Genomic DNA, 10,061 nt, shown 5'->3' with positions numbered 1-10,061 from the left:
TTCTTGCATGTACAAAATTAAATTAGAGCCATGCCTGTTAACCTCACCTGCTCACCTGAGATGTACAGAGGCACACAAAATCATCCAAGTCTAGTATATAATATGCTTCATTGAGGGGAATACACTACCATGAAGTCACAAATGTTTGTTAGGCATTTTATTTTATATGGCTTTCTGTCACTTAATTACAATAGGGGACACCAGGCAAGGATTAAAGACTGTTTTTCTCCTATAACTCGCTGAATTCTTGCGCTAGAGCTCTCAAACATTTCCAAAAACCTCCATCGTATCATCTTGCCCCCCGCTGCCAGGGGCGAAGCTGTAAGAAGCGATGAGAGACCACACCACAAAATATGGATCCGGCCATCTGTCTCAGTAACCAGTCGGGATGTGCTCTCGCTTGCAACACTGCAGCCTGCACGCCGTAGTAGCCCACACAGGGCGGCAGTCTTGATCCTTTGTTCTCTGAGGGTTTTGTGATCTCTTACATCATCTGCTCAGTGTCACGTTGGTTCGAATTAAGATAAAGGATCGGTCCAGAAAGTGACTTTAGCGCTTTTACTGTGAAATCTGCATACAGCTGTGACATTTTACATGCAAAGGCCTGGGAGGAAGTGGTCATACATGAAATTGATCACATGATTCGCAGGTCATTGGCGCTGTTACAACCATCATCTGTCTCCCTTACATGTCTGTTAACCTCACTGTGTTAAGTTGAACTCATCCACGTGTCCCTCGTAGATTATATACTTCATTAAGGCCATGTTTTATAATATAGCCCTCTGTCATGAAATGAAATGTACAACACGTGGTGGATGTAGTCTCCTGCGCTCTCATCCCCGTGACTCAGTGATGACTTCAACGCCTGTGAAATCCGAGCTAATACGCCTGATTAGGACTGCGTAAGTGAGGCGTGATCAGATGTGTGTCATCGCACTCTCAGATTTAGCGACATTCGATCCTGCTCAGTTCTGATCGGAGCACATGCAAAAGCGGCCTTAATCCCCGCCGAGCGAGAAGAGGTGTGTGTTTCGGTACAATGACAGAAGCAGCAGACTTTTTGACGGAAACATTTCGTATGTTCATCCAGGACCCCATCTCGCATATTAGGAAGCTGATGAGAGGAAATGGGAATATTGTCTTCTTTAAGAATTCCTACTTTCCTCAGTGTCACCTCCCCATAAGCAACGACTTGGTGATTCACAGATGTGAACTAAATTTGACTGAAAGTGACATTTTTTCATATATAACTGGTTCAACATCTTTTGAGTGACTAAATATATGTCAAAAAACAATCTTTTGTGAACGTATATGAGTCAAACCTTCGTGTAAAAGCATAATTACGAAGAAAGAGGTACTTTTAAGACTTTCCCTTATTTCGTTTTCGGGTCAAACTCATTATAAATGGGAGTGCACGGGGCAAATTAGCGATAGCATCAAAACCGCTATTTTTAAAACACTAAGTAGGCTCGACGCAACATGAAACTTTGCTCGTAGTATCACCAGGGTCTCTACACATGAACATGAGCAATGAGAACATTGTTTGTGTACGCAGAGTTTCCTAAAAAGAGAGTTTTTGAACAACTTACGTTAGCAGTAGCTTGTTCCGCTAGCCGCTGCCATGGCAGCCGAGAAGTATCGATCTCCCAACGCAACGTAACCTGCACGACCACTTTTAAATCTTAAAAGTGCCTCTTTCGATGTAATTATGCTTTTACACGAAGGTTTGACCCAAACATTCACGAAAAAAAAGCCTAGGTTGCGTTTTGGCAAGAGTTTCACATTAAATTTGACTCAGTTCAGATATCTTTTCACCCTGCCAGTTCAAAAATAGGTCAAAAAACAAGTCTTATTATTCTCACAAAAATGCTGGTTTATGGATGATTTGTCTAATGACATGCTTTGACTATAAATTAGAGAAATACACTTCACTTTTTGTACAAAATGGGGATACAATGGGCATTTGTGATCTGCATATTTCCTCATCAATGTCGAGAACAAAACATTTTTTGTCCCATTATATAGTTGTCGCCCGGTTTATTAATCTCTTTGAAACCAACACTAAAACCTGCAGGTGTGATTATAGGCGCTTATTTTTAGGGACTTTCACCGATGTGATCAAACTATCGGGCAGCAGTGCACCAGCCGAGACTGGTTTTCTCATAATTTTAGAAAGGTGGAGAGGAGATACACAGAATGGAATCAGATCGGTGTGTATTGTCAGGGGACTCACAGAAAAGGTGTGGAAACAGGGAAGTGGCTGTGCAGATTTGAGGAGGCTGGCGAGGGAGATTTGGGAGGATTTGAACCCACTCGGAGAGACAAAAGCCTCATTCTCTTCGCTCACTTTCTTGTGCATCACGGTCTTTCATGTCTCTCTCTCTCTCTCCCTCTGGCCATGTTGCACTGCAAATCTGTCTGCACACACACACACACACACACACACATGCACACACACACACACACACACACACAGAACAACCAAGGATGTATAAATGCAGGCGCAAACACAAGGGGGAGGGATTTTTTTTTTTGGTTTTCACAAAAGAACCTTGTGGTGGCGTGCGTAGCTGTCATGACATCATGATAAACACTGCTGACAGATGAGGGTCAGACATGTTTTGGTACTGACATCTCCCCCCTCCAAAAAAAAAAATTAAAAAAAAAAAACAAGAAGAAGATTTCCTCCTTGATAAACAGCGATGGGATGCACTCGGCTCAGTCTCAATCTGATAACGATATGCTTCGCCGACAAAACGCCTCCGTTTGTACGTGACGAGGAACGAAAAACGGTGCGTGTTTGTGGGAGGGTATACGCAAACATGCACTTGTGTGTGTGTTCCCAGTCTTATTTTTTGTTTGTTTGTTTGTTTGATGTGTTCATGCGCATGTGTGCTGTGTGATGTGTGTGTGTAGAGACTGACTCGGAGCCCTCGCAGCCCTCGGGGGGCCTGCTCAGCACTTGGCTTCTTATCTCTCTCTCAGAACCTCGGTCATGAATAAACATCGGCGGAATAAAAATGTACTCCCCCCTAAAATGAAAATAACCGAGTGGAAATTTAGGAGGAGGCGGGTGTAAATCCACTGGAGGGGGGGTGGGGGTGTTGAGGAAAGTGAATGGATAAGGGGAGAGTGGGGAGAGAGGGAGTGGAGCATTGAAGGAGGGAGCTGAAAGGCAGATTGAGGCCTCGGGGAAAGGAGTACAGAGAGTTTCCTCCATCCTGGCATACGCTGCGGTGCGCTGGGCCAGACAAATGCCAACACGTTCCGCTTCTCCTACGTCTACCTTCTCCGTCTACACCTGCCTCAGCCTCTGTCTCCCTCTGTATGTTTTTAAAATGTCAACCCTGCCTCTGTAGATTGTTTTGTACTCTCCTATCTCTGTTGTTTGCCGCCGTTTGCCTGTGTCTGTGGGTGCGTGTGTGTGGGAGTCGGGAGAGATTTTTCCTACTTTCTCCCGTCGCCGTGGTTTGTAATGAGCTGTTTCGCCGGCGTACATCAAAAGATAGTGTTTTTCTCTCCGACCCTTTTTACCTCGCCTCTGTCTAACTCGCCACTCGTTTTTTGTCGTCCCTTCTCTTTGTGCTTCTCTCCGCGGCGGCAGAATACCGCCACCGAACCCCACATGAATAATGAAAGACGAGCAGTTTTTTTGGTCCTCGCCTGGCTCCGTCTTTTTTTTTTTTTTTTTTTAATGCCGTTCTCCTAATCTGGCCGTCCTTTTGAATGCTGCACGCTAATGCACACCAGTCTGCAGCCTTCGAATCCACAGGGGGAATAATGAGGGTCATGCAACGGGAATGTGTGAGTGTGAACGGACGTGTCGGCCTCATTATGAGGCGCCGTCGTTACTTACACACCTACTGTCACTGTCCCATCACTGCATCCACCCACCCACACACACACACACACACACACACACACACACACACACACACACAATCTTTTGGCTAATGCCACTGGAGCTGTATTCCTATTTTCTTCCTGGCTCCTTATCAATATCTGTCTGTCTTTCTCACACACCATCACTGCGACACTCACACACACACACCCTCCCTCCCTTGTTGCCGGATCAAGTTGGCATCAGATGTGACAACGTGTTAATCGGTGGCTGTTATGCAGGTCAGCGAGTATCCTGGTGAAAGCCAGCGATCCATTCAGAGGGCTCAACTGGGAGTCGCGGTGGAGTGACAGCTCTTTTATTTCCATCTTCCGACCATAAAGTCGCTCGAAAGTTGACTTGGATGTTTTCTCTCCCTAATTCAATTGGTTGTTTCTCTGTTTTCGCTCCCTTTTCCTCTTTATCAGTGTCTCTCTCTGCGTCATTCATCCTATTTATAGCTTACCCACCTTCATTTCTGTCATTCCTCCTCGAGCAACACATTTGTGTGTTTGTTAATTTCTTTATTTGTCTCTCTTTCTTCGCTCCGTTTCTTTTTTATCCGTCCGGTTTCTCTCTTTTCATTCACTTACTTGGTCTCAGAACCACTTTTGTAAAGTCTCGTCTCATCTCGGAATCGACCACATTTGTTCTTGGTCTCGTCTCAGAGAAAGAGAGCTCTGGAATTTATTTAAAGACCGCAACAGCAGGGATATGTACTGAATAGTTGTTTGATACAAACTGTATGTAATGATTGTTTCTATTGAAAGACAGAAGTAACTCAGAGAGCCGCAGGCTTGCACAAAAAATGGGTTGTGTTGGATGGTAAAACATGGAAAAGTACTGTTGAATTAAGATCGTAAAGTTGATTTTCATTTGTCTTCTGTTGGTGTTTTTATGTGATCGAGGGTCAGATCAGTTTTAGGAGTGCCTCTGGTTTGCATGTCCCACCTTTTATTGTGTATCCTGGACTGTGGGACTCACTTGGTCTTGTCCTCTCTTGCTCTTGACTCTGTCTTGTTCTGCCTTGGTCTGGGTCTTGACTTGGTCTCAATCCCTTAAAGCCTAGGTCCTGTCTCGATCTCATTATACTCCATTCTTGGTCATGACTTGGTCCCAAACCCTCAAAGTCTTGGAGTTGTCTTGGTCTCAAGACAAGACCAATGGCATTCGTGGTCTCAGTCTCAACTGAACAAGGTCTCGGTCTTGTCTCCATGTCGATACACTCTGGTCTTTGTCTTGACTTGGTGTGAAACCTTCTAAGTCTCGGCCGTTCTTGGTCTCGGTCTCAACCCCGTCAAAGTCTCGGTCTTGTCTCCATCGCGATACACTTCTGGTCTTTGTCAGGACTTGGTTCCAAACCCTCAAAGTCTTGGTCTTGTTTTGATATGGATACACTTCTGGTCTTGTTCATGAGTTTGTTTCGGTTTCGGCAGTCTTGACTACACCACTGCTTTTGGCTCTTCCCTTTGCTATTTTCTTCCACCCTTCCAACATTTCTCACTTCCTTTTTCCTAATTTACCTCTTCTCTGCCTGCCCATTTCTTTTTAACCCTGGAATCCTTTTTGTTATCCCCCTTCTTTTCTCCTCTCTTCCTTCCCTTTATCCCTCCTTGCCTCCCGCCGTATTTGTTTATTTATTCATCCCTTCATTTGTCTCTTCTGTGTATTCTGTCATCTCTAATCCTTTCTTGCCTATCTGTCCTACTTCCCTTCCATCCCTCTTCTATTCCATGCCTTTATTCCTGCCTTCCCTCCCGCTGGTGTCTGTGTTTTTGTTCCCTTCGTTGCCTCTGTTGACACTCCAGCTGATTCATGTTCATCAATCAATGCGGTTATTTTATTCAGTCCCGATCATCGCTACGCACAATGTAGAGTGAATTTTTTGGGTTGGAAAACACCGAGACATGTTCAGACACCCTTAGCAGACCCAGTCAGCTACATTTAGATGCAGTCTTTGTCTCTGCTCCCCTGCTCGCAGCTGATATGAAATAGGACTGGATCACAGGCTTGAGTACAGATGAGCATGGTGCCGCAGCGCTCTAATTTACTCATTAAGTTGATGCTCCCAGACCGACTGATTTAGACTGGATTAGTGATGGGACCGTCTTTTTTTAATTTCATATTGGATTATTTACGCGGGTGAAACGCTTACACAAGCTACAGTGTACATACACATGTGCGTCCTCGTGGGCTTTTTTTGTGTGTGTATAATGCAAAATATCCCTCAGCATCCTGCGGTGACGTGAGGACTAAAACTGGGTCAGACGGTGGCAAGGGTGCGTTATCCTCTGCCCAGAGCTTCCATAAGGAAATCTCTGACACATCTGACAGATTTTCCTGGCAGGAGAGATATTCTTGAATTTTGAGCGGAGGTAAGACGGCGCACTAGGGGGACCTAGTTGTGGATGTGACATATGCAGTCATCCTTACAAGACGCGTGGAGGGAAAGAACAAACGCAAGCTTACTTCATTCCTAAGATTCGCGCTGGAGAGGTTGCAGAGGCGAGAGGGCAGCGAAGGGGAACAGACAGAGGATTGCGGATAGGGTTCGACACAGCTGCAGTAAAAAGGGTCACACATACATCAAGGCGTACATATACCGAGGTTCTCCTGCACGCATGTACACACACGTAGTCCCAGACCCAATTAGTCTGGTCTGATAACTGTGTCAGTGTGTTACTACCCCATTGCTAGGCCTGTAGGGTATTGAAGTCATGTACTGTAAAGTCTTACTCATGCATGTAAGGCCACAACCACATCAGCCCACTCATGCTCAAATGCACTGCACCGTGCCCCCTCCCCTGCCCCTACATGTAGACAAACAGCAAGAGGGCATCTGTGTATGTGGATTATTATGTGATTTGTGTGTCTATCTGTATATGTGGATGTTTGTCTTAATGAACACATATCTGGAGCTGGGCTTGAGTGAGTTTGTTGCTGCGTATGTCCGTGTGCCTGCAGCCACACATGTGGCGTGACGAGGTACGGGAGGAGTGTATTGTTTCCATCCCTCTATCTTTACCGCCTTAACTCTCAGAGGAAGGTATGAGGAGACAGCCAGGCGGACACATCAAGTATAATTGGAGAAGCAGAGAGAAAAGGAATGGAAAGACTTGCATCCCTTCTCTGCTCGGTAGACTATGTCTTTAAGCTGTCACATGAAAGCCTTGAATCTTTGCCAAGTCAACTTTTGAGGAATTTTTAGAAACATCATTATTTACAGACAGACAGCCAGTCCGTTTTTTTGTTTTGTTTTTTTTTAAACTCGACCATGGAATATTTTCATGAATTCTCAGCCATGTGGCTTTGGTGATGCAATGTTTGTCTGTTGTTCGGGCAACAACTTTTGCCGGACAGAAATATCTTAAACTTTTGATGGGTTGCCATGGAATTCTGTACAGATATTCATTAGCGCTGGAGGAAGAATTGTACTGACATTGATTAGCCTATGGCTTTTCCTCTAGTGCCACCAGTGGGTTGACATTTGTGGTGTTGTGGTTTTCAGTGCAATGTCTTAAGGAACCCATGCATGTGCTGCATCAAGCGCTGAGGTAGACTGCAACAATCTACCCTCCCCTACAGTATCAATACCAGCAGAACTAATGACACTCCCATCAGCCTCGGTTCTACTTTGTGTGTAGTGCTAACAGGCGGATTTTAACAAGCTGGTACACTGAACAAGTATAGTGAACATCTATCTGATTAAAGCCACTAAGGGACTTTTTTTTCTCTTGATTCTGGCGGCCCCTGTGGACAAAAGCGTCATATTTTGATCAGGCTAGCACATGCATTTGTTTTAATAGTCACTGATAGAAAGACGCAACATCTTTTTAAATAGTATTTTTCTCTTTGAAACACAGCCTTTTGCAGGATACGTAGCGATGAGGTAGTAGGTAGTTTTACCGAATTAAGTAGTTTCCCGACCAGGTGATGATATAATAAGAATAACTACATAGAAATAGACAATCGTCTCTCTGATATTCTTATGCAGTTGATATACAACTGAGGCAAACATGACTGTGACACAACCAGTTAAAATGTCCTCGCAGTATGTTTAATATTGGTGTGTTAAATTGTCATTGTAAGCATGCAGCCTCACAAAGCTGCTAGCAGAGCTGTAGATTCAGGTGAAAAATAAAAACAGTCCGTGTCAGAGCTGTCTAAAGAATCAGTGTGGTTGAAAATCAAGCTCCTGTAAAGCAGCAGTTGCCTTGAGAGGTGAGGGCTACTCTATAAAAATGTCAGGCTCCCAGCTGGACTGAAACAGTGTAATTGTAGCCTGGTTGGACATTTATCACCCTCTGTAGCCTGCGGGTTAAAGAGTGGGTGAGCTAGCATATATCCTCAACAACAGGACTGCATCCTTGGAGGGAAATGATTCTCCCCTGCAGCAAAATTATACCGCGGAGGATGTTGTGTTACATTACCTGCTAATTTGGCAGGTCGTCAGTCTCGATTTTATTGTTGCCTTTCTGGCCATAAAAAAAACTGCTGAAATGTAGATTTTGAAGAAGGAACTTGGACTCTTTGTCCCCTAGGTAGAAACAAGCTTTGAAAGTACAGCTCCTGATTCAGTGAATCCGCCCTGCCAGAAATGTCAGTGTCAGCCTCCAGCTGTGTCAGTAGATGACTGACTGGCACGTTAAAGGCTGGTTATCATTTGGGATCCAAAGGACCTCGCTACAAGGTCTGCGTCTGGTGGGCCGACAAATGACAGGATTTCTAACATGGTTTAATAAGCCCATCTGAGACTAAATGTAATATACTGTGGGTGCAGAGCTGAGCACTTTAACAACCGTAACACCATGGGAATATGAAACCATCACTTTCGTTTCCTTTCATAATTGGTGAAGCCCTCCGTGAGGGCTGTTAAACAGGGATTCTTTGACCGTTTCAGCCATGAACCCTGATAGAGAATAACTCTTTCAGTGCTGGAATCCATTGTCAATATAGTCAATCCATGTAGATCCTGACTAGAAGGCTTTGGATACAATAATCAATTAAACCTCATGGACCTAGAGCAATCTTTGGGGTGCCTGCTGTTTTTTTTCTATACATCATTTGATTCAGGAGAGCCACAAGTTTCAGCCTGGCTCATTTTAAGTCCCAGTTTTACATTGGCCTGGTCTGAGAATGGGCGAATTAACCAGAATAATAATAAAAAAAAAAACAGTCAAAATGTTGCGTTTTTTCTACCATGAACTCAAGCAGTTTGTCCATTTTTACTGGACTTTATAGACTTCCTTGTGCATTTTTGTTTACATCTGACCTTTTCTTATCAAGTTATATTATCCTATGTGTACAAAAACAGGTGTAATCCTATTACTTATTACTGATCATATAGCTGTGTCCAAAAACGTTCAGAGAGTAAATGTAATGATTATCAAACATATTAAATTATTACATATTATAACATAGGACACTGAAGCAAAACTGACATTTTTCAAGAAACACGTCATCCATTGAACATGAACAAACAGAAGTGGCTGACTGGGTTGTTGAGGGCTAATGCTTAAAATGGATCAATATCACATTATTGAAAGAAAAACTATCCCTGCTATTGATTGGACTGAAAGTAAAGTGATCCCTGCGACCATTTCGAGCTCCAAATCTCTCATTCGAGAAACTGAGAGCTGCAGGAAAAAAATCCGGATATAAGCCCCAAAGCTCCCCAAATCCTTCTCCTCCATGCGTAAGGGAGCCGGGGTGAGATGGCAGCAGGTAGAGCGATGGTGACAAAGTGAGTAAGATAAAAGCGGAGCTGCGGACAAAGGGGCCTTTGTGCTGTTCTGCAGTGGTAAATCAGTTCTGAAAAGAATGTCAGCAGCTTCCCCTGGACAGCCACTGTCACACACACACTCACACACACAAGCATACACACAGGCACAGTCACAAAAATAGACACATGCATACGGACAGCTCAGTCTGCATTTTTCTGTTGCCTCCCGCAGTTGCACACACACACACACACACACACACACACACACACACACACACACACACTTGTTGTCCTGTGCTTTCTGGGCCACCAAGGAGAGGGAGAGAGAGAGCGAGAGAGCTATTGGCTTTGCAGGGTGTGACTCATGGACAGGCTGACTGTCCTCGGGCCTCAGTACACCATCTGCACCCCTACTGCCTGTACGGCCTCATCACACAGCTCAATGCTCCGCAGAACTGG

The sequence above is a fragment of the Sparus aurata genome, chromosome 16 (assembly GCF_900880675.1).
Source record: "Sparus aurata chromosome 16, fSpaAur1.1, whole genome shotgun sequence".
NCBI classification, from domain to species: domain Eukaryota; kingdom Metazoa; phylum Chordata; class Actinopteri; order Spariformes; family Sparidae; genus Sparus; species Sparus aurata.
This window is presented reverse-complemented; position numbering follows the sequence as displayed.